General features: G+C 45.2%; 1 long non-coding RNA gene across 1 annotated transcript; it reads right to left on the bottom strand.

Moving 5' to 3' along the window:
• Positions 1-889: 889 nt before the first annotated feature.
• LOC130200929 (uncharacterized) lies at positions 890-7,085 on the bottom strand. Its single transcript, XR_008833094.1, has 2 exons — positions 6,957-7,085; positions 890-1,677 (listed from the first exon to the last, which is right to left on the bottom strand). It is a non-coding gene; the product is annotated as an uncharacterized LOC130200929 (long non-coding RNA).
• Between the last annotated feature and the right edge of the window lie 3,167 nt (positions 7,086-10,252).

Raw genomic sequence — 10,252 nt, 5'->3', positions numbered from 1 at the left:
AGCGCTATTGATTCTCCTCAGCCGGGGGGGCGAGCCTGCAGCCGGGGCTTCAGTGGCTCCGCAGGGGGCACCGCAGGCCGAGGGGGGAGGGCTCGGCCATCCTTGTTGCCTGGAGTCTAGGGCAGAGCTTTAATCTCCACTTATCGTTTCTTAATACGTGCATCCCGGACACACACACACACACACACACACATATGTGCAAACTGCTCACAATCCAAACCCACACTTGCTCTGACAAGAGATAATCTTCTACCCCTCGTCCTGAGCATATAGGGTCGGGTCACAACACCTAAAGGCCGCCGTCTTAACCATTCACAGAATAAATGTGGACCCGTCTGGCCTGAGAAGATCGGTGAAAATGCTGTAACATAATATCTGTCTTAAAACAAAAGAAGAATCCATCTGAGGGCCCATCGATCGCCGGGCCTAATGGAGAGTTTCCCCTGAAGCCTGAGCGTCGGCAGACATGCTGATGAAGCGTCTTCCCCATAATGGAGTCTGATGGTCTAATAATGGCGTGCTCACCTTCACGACTCACACCTCTGTCCACCTCCAGCCCAGACGCTGCGTAAGAACGGCGATAATCTCATTTCACTAATGCTCTGTAGCCTGCATTAGAACACAGGCAAAGCACTGTCTCAGCCCCACTACCCACCAGGGAAACTCGGTGTGTGTCTGTGTGTGTGCGCGTGTGTGAGAGATAAAGAGAGAGAGAGAGAGAGAGATGGGAAAAGGGGCCAGGGGGGCTGTGGGATAGAGGGGGGCACTGAAAAATGCGGTGTAACCTGAGCCGCTCGGCCCATCTGGAGAAGGCCTGCATTGACAAGGGCTTGATCCCACAATGCACTCTGCTGCAGAGGAGATCGTTAGAGGGAGTCCGACACACGGATCGGTCTTTTATGTGTTTATTTGCATCACAGAAAATAATTTGTATGATAAAAAAAAAACATCCATCATTTAAGAGAGAACATCAACAGGTGCGCACACACACACACACACACACACACACAGAGAACAAACAGTTCCTTTGTGTCGAGCCCAGACTGTGTGGCTACATACACACTTTACATATGTGCGTGATATGTTCTGTAACATGAGACACACACAGCTAACGGGAGTCAGTTGTCCTGTGAACGACAGCTTGAGCTAGTCGGTGTACCACCGCCACGAGCTCAGCACTTACCCACTCTCCTCCTGTTTTATTGGCCACTGCACAGGTCCGATGACGACATCCACACAGATCAAATAAAGAAAGCTAGCCTGCAGGCAAACGAGTAACAATGCAAATCATATTGGCTAAAGCTGAAGTGTGGGCTATAAAGTAGGATTTATGCAAAGGCAGATGAAGAGGTTTTAATCCCCAGATCCCCCGGTCACCTACATCGACAGACCCTGACCCAGATATACGGAGCTCAGTGCGTACAGTAGCAGCTTTTCCGAGCCATACCATCAATGGACTGCAACAAAACCAACATCTGTTGGGTTGGCGAAGGGAGGAGGGTAAAAAAAAAGGCTGCATTGAAAGAGAAGGGTAAGATGACACCGCACGGTTTGCCATTTATGCCACGGAGCTAAGAGAGGAAGCCCCCGGCGGCCGGCTGAAGGCAGAGCAGCTGAACCAGTGAGTCCCTCGCGCTGCGGAGCTGGACTCGCTTTATCCGACCCCGCTCGTCAAACCTGAATCCAAGAACGACAGAACAGAGGAGTCCATTATCGTGGAAACATAATCACCATGGAGGAAAACGACAAGCCATCGCAGCCTTCCCTTTACCCTCCTGTTACCTTTAGGGTCAATTTGACCCCATTCAATGTTTAACGTCGGTGTTCTTTGGGGTCAATTTGACCCCAGGCTGTTTTTCACTGTGTCAAACATATAAGAAATATCAACTTTTTTTATATATTTTAAGGGCTATTTAGGTAGTCAACAAACAAACATAAAGTACCTCACACTTAAACTTGGGAAACAATATTAATTCTAATAATTTTCTGGAGGTTTTAATTGCTGGGGTCAAATTGACCCCGAGGGTAAAATATGTTAGTAAATGTGAAGGTAACAGGAGGGTTAAATGCATGTGGGGATGAAACTAATGATAATCTTCCTTTATGATTACTTCTTTTTTTTTTTTAATACATGAACTATCCTATATTGGGGAAAAATTGGTTTGTGGTCAAATTGGTGTCCGGGGTCCAATTTGTCCGACCAACAGTCCAAAACCCAAAGTTATTGAAATGACAGTAAAATAACACATTTGACAACCTGCAACAAAAAAAATGGTTCTCGTATTATGGTTCTCATTCTCACTTCATTGATCATTAAAACTAGTTCACAAGTCATTTTCTGTCATTGTGTGATTGAGTCATTGTGTTAACTTGAACACTGATGTGTTGGTCCGGGGGTCGATGTCTGAGGGATTTGGGGAGCTGCTGAGAGTTTTTGCATTGATTGCATTGAAAACTCTTGTTTCAAGAAACACTTAAATTGATTTTTGACTGCAGGTCTTATTTCCTTTCATGTTTTTCAGGCTAGCCAATATCTTCTGCAGCCTATTTCTATCAACATATTACAGACAGACACCAAATATATATCAGATTTATGCAGGTTTTACTAAATACATGTCTTTTGGGTTTTTTCCATCAGTTGCAGTCATTCATAAAATCGACATCGTCTTAAAGCTCAAACATCGTTCCATATTTCTCTCCATATCTCGCCTTCGGCATCTCTTCTTTTGTAAATTGTCAAAGGCGAACAGCGACTGCTTTTCTCTGGGTTGTCCTCATCCGGGCTCCGGTACATTCTGTGCCCTGACCGCTGTGCAGGCTGTCCTTCAAAGAGACACTGGAGCTTTGAGACCGGGGTGCGCAGGGGAGGAACAAAGTCTCACCCCACCCTGCGCCACCATCAGCCACTCACTCACTGACTAAAATAGCCTAAGGATGTTTCTCCACTTTGGAATGGGAGGCTGGTTTTTCGTCTGTTTTTCAGCTGCTGGTCGCTCTCAGGCAGTAGTTGGCAAGTCTAGAACCACCGGAACCAGCTACCCCACCAGTGTGAGTTCTACCATTGCCAAACACCACCAGAGAGCCGCTGGGCATCGTCAGACCCCAAACATGGATTCTCAGGATGTAGAGTGATTCAAATTGACGCGAGGAATTCGCTCAAATGAGATGACATGAATCTGAATTGTTCAGCAGAGCGAAGTTACCTTTAATAAACAAAGGGACGGGAACAAGGGGGACATGAACACATTGTTTGATGACATTTTAAGCCCACTTGTGCTGAGAGGATGTCTTCAAAAATATGGCTCCACATCCACTGAAGGTTTTTTGCACAGTCGGGTAATGAGGACCAAATGTACATGCAGGGATAACTGGAAGGAGAGGATGCCTTACATGGGACAGCGAGGAGAATTCAGAGGTCAGTTGTGAGCCATTCTGAACCGAGACACCTGCTAATGCAGAGGAGATTGCAATGCACGAGGATCCAAAAGCGATGAAAGTCTGTCTCGTCCTATATTGGCACTACACATAATTGCTCAAAGTATATAGACAGAAGCAAAAATGTGCTAGTGCCAAAATGGGCAAAGAAGAGGAGTGGCTGCGTCCAAACGCAAGCCGGAGTCATTACATCACAATCCACAAGCCCCGCCCACAAGCACAGGAGGAGAGCCGCGGACAGTGAGCCGCTATATGGACGGGCGTCATCAAAGTGGTTCTTTCTCTGCTCTGTTTATGGCCCTATGGTAATTCACTGATAGTGAGCTCTCACAGTGAATTCTACCAGTGCCATACACAGAACAGGAGTCGTTTATCACCCCCGACACCGAGGCCGGCCGGGCCCAGCGGAGCAAAGCCACGCAGAACTAGACCGCCGACCCTCAGAAACAACCGCCTGGAGAGAGACAGTGAGAGAAGGAGGGACAGAGAGGTGAAACAGGATGAGCAGCAGCCTTCAGAGGTCAAAGGTGACGCGCTGCAGCGTTAGTGACGGGTCAAAGACTGCTCGGGCCTCAACGTGGACGACTGAATACACGCCGGTCCAAACATCCTCATCTTAAAACGCTCACTGATAAATCGCCTGCATGGCCGTGTTTAGATTTCTAGAGGTGGAGGGTGACAGTTGGAACTACCGCGTGCTACAATTATTAGTAATTGCGGTCAAAGTCTGAATGGCGAGATCTCGCGCACACATCCTACATCCAGACGCCGCACGCTTCTCTGTCTTTTTTTAGACGTGTGTGAATCAAACAACGCGGCTCAATGGAACCGATGACATCGATGTCAAAAATAATCCATATTAATTTGTGCTATTTTGTCCGGACGCGATGGAGAAACAAACCGTGTGAGACGACATGCGGCTGGTACAAAGAGGGCCCTTGTGGTTTATAGGTAATCTCTTTAGTTCTGGCTCTGCCCCCCCCCCCCCAACTTGTCCAAAGGGTGACACCCTAAACTTGACCCCCTAATTACCTCTGTAGATTAGCATTGTAACATTGCCCCATCATTTCTATTCGTTGGTGGAAATGTGTTAAAAATATATTTTTTCAGAGTACGTATTAAAGACAGAATAGTTTATGCATCCTAATTGTACAAAGTGAATCCTTCTTTTGTGTTCTGTTGTGGCACAACTAGCTATGTGTAATCTATAACAAGCTTTTGAAAATAAATAAATCCCTCTAATAGTCGAGTAAACAGCTCGCTAACAGGTCCGTGTTGTCTGACCTATGAATATATATGTTGGGGTTTGTCACGATGTCTTAGTGACTTCCAGCAAGCCAGTTGGAGTTTTCCTCTCATCGATGTAAAGTTCAAAATCCCAGAAAATGCATCAGAGTCAAACGTGGACATCGCAGCAGATCATTGAAATGCCGCTTTCTCCCTCAGTTTGCCTCGACATAAACGGCTCAGTGTGATCATGAAGGCCGAACGAATGACGCTCCACGATACTGCAGCCGAATGATAACCTTCAGTCCATCGCTTGACCTTGGATGTGTCGTCACAAGCATCGCTGCGCTGCAGATAATCCGAATCGGAGAGGCTCACCGCCCTCGGACGCCCCACCCTTGCTTCAGCCATTAGCTCCCTCGCCCCGGGCCCCGCAGTGCGCGGGCCTCCATTGATTCCTGTGATCAAACCATGTACTAAGTGATTCCTCAGACGCCCAAATGGCTCCCTGAGCAAGACTCACGTTGCCATTTCCTGGAGAAATCAATATCACTAAAAAGCCAAGTCAAAAAGAAGCTGTGTCCTTTCAGGTTTGCTCTGGTTAGTTGTTCCATACACATTAATCAGGTAATAATGGAGCTGCATGAGAGTTTTTGGATGTATTATTACACAAGAGTCTCCGTAAACCTTGGCAGGAATATAGATGAATAACTAAATGCGTTGCATACCACTTTACAGATTACTGAACTGATTTTAGTTCGTTTTTATTATTCATTATATTAGCATTATTTCAAAGTATGTGTGTCTATATAGACCTTTTATGCGTATACTTAATTTGTATGTAAATATAAAAAAAAATTGGAAAGTGATCTGGTTAACAGACATATTGTGTCATCGAGGCCAGCTGTTAAAATACACAGCCCGTCTACATTAGCCCATATCATTATCGGAACCGCCCTTTTTTATCATGGGGATGATTTAGACGTGCATATTTAAAATAAATGTGTAGGTTTTCTACACCCTGTCAACAGTTCCTTATTTCCTACAGGTTACTCCTTAATAATAGTATTACTATAATGCAATGAAAACGGATTCTGTTTAAATATGCAATCAGAAGATGCAGTATATGAAAAATGTAAGATAATAGTGACACGTCATGTATCTATGATCTTTATGGATATTGTTCTCCTCACTATTAAGCAACTTGTGAATTGATTAAGATGCTTTCTCTGACGGGAATGTGCACAGTGCGAGGCAGCGGGGAGCCTTTTGTCTCCGCCATCGTTACTTTAACTCCAGATCCAAAGCCCCTGCACTTAATCGCATTTGTCTGAATCGGGACTAAAGTCCTCAACTTCACGGTTATTTCGGGAGGATTTAGCCTCCTCTAAGTCCTCCAGGACTCAAATAGCCTGTCAATCATGCAGCCTGCAGCATTGTTCACGGCATGTTTAAATAAAAGGCTCGGCCTCAGGCGAAAATCGTATGAAAAATATATGTTATTCTCATTTTATTTAAACTACTTGCTTTTTTTAAACTTTTAATTTAGGCAATATTCTTATTCTATAAGAAACTACAGTTTAATCGCAGTTAAATCAGAATTAAGCACACATTTGATTGCTGTGTTTTTTCCTCATATAATCTTTTTCTATAATCCATATCGTGCTGTCGATGTGCATGAAAAGTGACCGGATATAACACGCAGTATTAATGCTTATGATCAGGTTCAGGCCTTCGGTCTCTGTTACAGTTGGAAATAAGAAGCAGGTGCAACGTGATTAAGACCTACCGACAATCTCAGGTATTATCAGAAATAACATTTATTCAACAGCAACAAGGCTGTTAATTTAACAGTTTAAATGGCGGGCAATTTAATTTCGTTACACTGGAATTATGTTCCTTTTCTTTTAATTCCGAACCAATTCAACCTGCTCGTGAAGCCGGTAAAACTCCACCGCATTCAATTTGATTATTGTCTTTTGCACTTATGGCTTTTTCTGATTTTAAATCGTCTCAATCCCCAAACCTACACCTCCATGAGACATTCCTTTCACTATAAATGAGCTGAGGCATCGAGTGATAACCAACGCAACATCTTTCTGATTTTTGTCGTCGAGCTGCTTTCTTCTTGTTCCCCCCTCCTATGAGTGATCCGTTTCTAAACTATTATTAATATCCTAACTGGAGTGAAACTGTACAAATGTTCCTACCTTCCTCCGAGTCCATCGCTGTGCGTCACACCTGAAGCTACAAAGTGCATTGGAGCAGAACCCATCAGACCTTTCAGTCCTTACCTGATCACGACCACTGGAAGAGGCGCACTAGTGAGGTCGTGTTGAGGCAACTGGAGCCTCCGGTCCGCGCTGCCCGCCGCGCGACGCCACAAGCACAACGAAACAAAAGAAATCCAAGCGGCGCTCTGAACTTCCTGAGTATCAAATGTCAGTGTGAGCCCTGCGCTCCTGTCCTCTCCTCTCCTCTCTCCTCTCTCTCTCTCTCTCTCTCTCCAAAACCCAACCTCCTCCCTTTTTACCTGCGCGTCCAAACTGCACACTGGCAGAAAAAAGGAGCTCCGTGCACCTTTTTAAAGGCGCAGGCACACAAAGGCGCAGGTCACACGCAAGACAGCCTGTCGGGCTACAGAGCCTCTAAACATGGGCAACTGGTTTCATATGCCGCGTTTAACGGATACATTACCGACATGGGAATTTATATAATTTCGGATATATATATATTTTTTTAACTTTAATTTGTTTTTACATTTCTGTGCGTAAAAAAGTGTCCAGCCTCTATTTATGGTACTAGTGTTCATAACAGTGGTCGTTTTACTAGAAACGCGACCAAACAGCTTCCTATCCACTCTTTCCTCCACGAGGCAGAAAAAAAGACATATTTACAAGCACCAAAGCCATAATCCAAATGCACTTGCCTCAGTTGTTCTGCTGCCTTCACGGCCTCGAGTACCGGGGCCTCCGGAGCGCAGTCGTTTTAAAGTGGATCTCCCCGAAGGCGGGGTCACCTTAAAAGTGGCGGTGTTATAGCCCTGCTGCAGCCTGAGCGGTGGGGATTGGTTTTGTCTCTCCGGATTAAATGATTTCCTGATGAATTATTTGGACCAACCCCCATTTTAGAATGTCCCGACCCGAGAAAAGACAGAGACACGTTGTTTCTCTCGGTTGGGACATCCAGAGCGATCTATTGATATGTGTGTTACAATTTATTTGGCCAGTTAAATTATAAAAAATAAAATATTTGTTATGCTATTCCCATCTCTATTATATATATATATATATGTGTATATATGTATATATGTATATATATATATATATATATATATATATATATATATATATATATATAGAGAGAGAGAGAGAGAGAGAGAGATTTATAGATATGTATATATAATTGTTTCTAAATTCAAACTTAAGATAACAATGTTTCACACGGGCCTAATGCCTACCCTTTCTCTTCTTCCTTAATTAAAGGCCTTTCCAGGCAGCAAAAAGGAGGCCAGAGGTTAGCAGCAGCAGCCGTTGTCTGTATGGAAAGAGAAAGACAAGCATGCAAATGACTGTTTGGAGAATATGAACCTCTGAGATTTGTGCAGAACAAAAAGGCTCCACCGTAAAACTGATAGACATGAAACCGAGCACACATCTGATCAGATGTTCGCGGAGCCGGCCAGCCCCCCATCCCGGGATTAGTTGTAGTCGGCTGATGCTGGTGAGGCTGCAGTCCTTGAGTCTATAGATGCTGCAGGATCAAATGACCACGTCCAGATGGCTAATGATGATCAAATACTGCATTTAAAAGCGTGCACTATAGTGGATACACTCCACGCATATTGCATATGCATGTATTGTCTGAGGAAAGCAGGAAAAATACCTTTGATATAACATTAAAGTGGGAATATTTTACTATTTAGTTATCCCCTCTGTTATATGTTGCCGTCTCTAAAAACCCTTCCAGTCTAAGCCATACAACCTGACATTGGCCTGATGGAGGCCCGATGGAGGCCCGATGGAGGCCCGGGTCCTGGTGTCAGCAGCTCTTCTGGGCCCTAGGGCCTCTCGGAGTGGCTCCTCTTCTCCAGGTGAGAGCAGCAACCCTGAGGGAGCCCGGAGTATGCCGCTTGTTCACTTGTGGAGGCCTCATATATGAGGGCCAGCTCCTCTACGATGGCCAGCCAGAGTCCATTTACCTGCTGTTGATAATTAGACAGATAACTAGGTGGACAACACTCGTCTAATATTTAGAGGTGATGGGGCTGGGTTGTGTTACGCTCCTTTCAGAGTGAAATCAATCCGCGGTGACTCGCCGCTGCTGCTCGGCGTGAAGGGGCCGCAGAACCAAAAGCCTCTCCAGTGCCTTGACGTGGTGTCCAGCTGGAAAAGCTGAAAGAGGAGCCGCGGATCATCTGTGCGAGAGGCCCGGCGTGTATGGGAGATGAGGAGCCCCTCGATGAATATTTAAAACACTCATTTGGTTGGATTGCCGTCGCGTCGGAGCCAGAAGAAACAGGTGCCAGCGGAGGGATCAGGTGGATGCGGTGCGTTTGTGCCGCCGTGCACCCGTCACGTCTCCCGCGAAGCGATCCGGGTCCATGTGATACAGGACGTGGGATGAAATAATAATGCGGAGGGATTCAGTCTGCTGCTCCAAAAGAACAACAGTAAATGGCAACAATATAGATCATGTTATTGGGGATTATACGGCAGGGCGTCAGATAAATAATATTAGGCTAAGAGGCGGTTCATTTCATCATAAATATATTTTAAAAAATAGTTAAAACAAATGTTGGAAAAGATGAGTTAACTCACGGAACTTAATAACGACGTGGTGAATAATATAGTTGGACTCACGGTCACGTCGGATACACACATTTAAAAGATTGGGCCAGTTGTCATTTATTCTAAATATTGGGATATACAGTTAAAACATGTTCTCATCATTAAATCAAACGAGATAATGCTCATCAATTCTCTCCTGATATGAAATTTACAATTTAGCTCCAAGCGGCGGCGTTACTTCTGCAGAGGATTACTGACATGCAGGGGATTATTTACTGCACTCGGCACGTGCAGAATCATTACTCTGGGAAATAAAACATGCAAAGATGACAGGAAAAATAAGGTCATGAAATAAGGGCAACAATAATACACATCTGAAAAAACTGGCAGTGTTTGGTGGGGGTCGCTTAATTAATATTGGAGGAGGGGGGGGAAGCAGATCTGCTCAAACTAAATGTTCTTGACATTTTAATATTTGTTTAATTTTAAAAGCTGTTCTTTGTACTCCATCTCTCTCATCTCTGGGTCTGTCTCTCTGCCGTCTGCTCCATGCAGCAAAGGAGTGGAGGGGTTGTGCTGGTGTGTGTGTGTGTGTGTGTGTGTGGGGGGGGGGGCATGTTCATCAGTGGGTCATCTATTAGTAAAGACCCTGGGATCATCGTAACGCCCCCCCCGCCAGTGAAGTGGAGCTTGTAACCTGAGAGAGCCCACTGCCGTGCACCCAACACACGGCCCGCATCTCAGTGATGGCTCCCCCCAGATTGGTTGACGGGCTGCCAGCTCACCAGCAGCAAGGCATG

Source organism: Pseudoliparis swirei, chromosome 10 (assembly GCF_029220125.1).
Source record: "Pseudoliparis swirei isolate HS2019 ecotype Mariana Trench chromosome 10, NWPU_hadal_v1, whole genome shotgun sequence".
Taxonomy (NCBI): domain Eukaryota; kingdom Metazoa; phylum Chordata; class Actinopteri; order Perciformes; family Liparidae; genus Pseudoliparis; species Pseudoliparis swirei.
This window is presented reverse-complemented; position numbering and strand designations above follow the sequence as displayed.